The sequence below is a fragment of the Rhyacophila brunnea genome, unplaced genomic scaffold (genome assembly GCF_057557595.1).
Source record: "Rhyacophila brunnea isolate RB1 unplaced genomic scaffold, BYU_Rbru_1.0 scaffold_100, whole genome shotgun sequence".
NCBI classification, from domain to species: domain Eukaryota; kingdom Metazoa; phylum Arthropoda; class Insecta; order Trichoptera; family Rhyacophilidae; genus Rhyacophila; species Rhyacophila brunnea.
Genome location: NW_028232753.1, coordinates 919310 through 921579, shown reverse-complemented (window position 1 = coordinate 921579; position 2270 = coordinate 919310).

Below are 2270 nucleotides of genomic sequence, written 5' to 3'. Positions count from 1 at the left end.
ATGTTTAGATGTTATACAGTAAAATAAATCTTCTTAATATAAAAAACACTTTAATATGCTAATTATACTTTTTTAATTGATTTCTCGGTGCACGTATATAATTTAAGCCACATAGTGTGGTATGATTGTGATATTTTACAAGGAACGAGGGTCTGATATGCACATAGAAAAATTCTTTCTTTCTATTTATCTTTAATCATACTTTAATATGAATTCTTACAATACATAACACAAATTTAGAATATTTTACTTATGTTTTATTTTTATAGGCTAAAAATTAAGATTTTATTACGTGAACGGTCGTCATTAGCAGATGACTTCATACGAAATGTCAAATATAATATAGTTAGTCATAAAAAATATGTTAAGAAGTTGAAAATCCTGGATGAAGTGGAAGCATACATGCAAGCACTCTCACACCGCAAGACACTTGAACTCATCTCATTTAGAGAAGAAGAGCAATTTAATGGATATAGATCAGGGCAGGGGATAAAAGATGTATTAAGGAGTTGTGCGATATTCCCAACACGCTGATTACGTCTAAATAGATAAAATCGATAAAAAGAAAATTACTTCATAAATAAATATCCAATCAAAAGTGTTTATAAAAATTGTGGTCTAAATATATTAACAAATATGTATGTACTGCTTTTCCATTCCTATTCTTTTTTGGAATAAAGAAATGCGATTATTGAATAATTCTAATTTACACGTCATTTTTGAGGCTTGTTTTTCTTTCATTTAATACTTGTTCTGTAGGCATATTGCAAAATCACTAAAAATCTGGCCATATTCATTTTTAGAAAATATAAAAGAAATTCAAAGAATTGACATATTTCCAGATATATCAATACATGGAATAGTAATTTTTGAAATCATTATGCATATACTTATGATCAGTAGAAGAAAAACATGGAATAGTAATTTATGAAATCATTATGTATACACTCTTGATCAGTAGAAGAAAAACAAAGACGGAGTGATAAAAATTTTAACTTTGATTATTAAAATACAACTGTTTTATTTTCTTGAAAAAAATTCACTTATTGTTATCGCAAGATATCAAGCCTTTATGCGAAATTTTTTAAGATATTCAAAAAGGGCTGATATAATTTAAACGTATATAATTTTTTATTCTAAATAAATATGATAGTATTAACAAAAAATAAAATAAAAAAATAGTTTCATTATTTCCCAAAGGCACTAATATATTAGTATCTATCTTCATTATATTTTTTAATATCAGGTTTAAGATCCAATGGTTCATATTCTACTTAAATAAAAAAAATATGAAGTTCCTAGGATATTCAAGTTTTTTAGTGTAAAAGTATTTAATTTAGACATTTTTCTTCTTTTTTAATTAGCATTTGATTATTTTCCAATATTATTTTCTAAAGGATCAATAGCATTACATCTTTAATCAATAGTTTTATAATTTTATAATTTTATTAAACTCTTCAGATATAAGAAAAATTATAACCATTTAATATATGTCCAGTGTTTCTTAATATTTCTTTTCTTAATAATAGCCTAGATTTCTTAAACATCTTTTTTTCTTATACTTTTTTGAAAAATAAAGAGTATAATCTAGAAATCACAAGTATTAAATAAGTAAAAAAAATCTTCTTTAGACATCAGTTTTGAAGATGTAATGAATATTAATTATATAAATATTTCTATAATGTTAATATTTTTTTTAGAAAAATAAAATTCAAGTATAATAAAAAAAGATAAACATTTTAAATTTGACCACACCGACGGGTTACCGCTACGATTAAACATCCTCTTAATACCAATTTTAGATTTTATAACTAGCACTTGCATCCTAAAATTGATTAAATATGTTTCAACGGTACAATCAAGTATGCTTTATAAACTAAAAGGTATTATTTACAATGGAATAACCTAAGAGTGTTTCTTTTCATGTAGATAGCTAAAATAATTACTTGTTTGCTATTTATAAATGTACTCACGTGAGTATAATACGCAATAAATTAATTATAGTGAAAGAATTAAATTCGAATATCTAGACCTCCGACTATCACTACTTTTTAATCGTGATAAATATTTTCTATGTCAACCAGATTTTCATTTTTAAAAATAAAAAAACAAAAATTTTAGAAGCAGATAATATTTCGCATCCACGATTGTTTTTTATATTTAAATTTTTTTTTCTTAAATATAATAAGATAAAATATGTAACTATGATACTAATTCATATCAATAATTGTGTTTGGTGTTGCATATTATACTTTCATAAATATAATAAA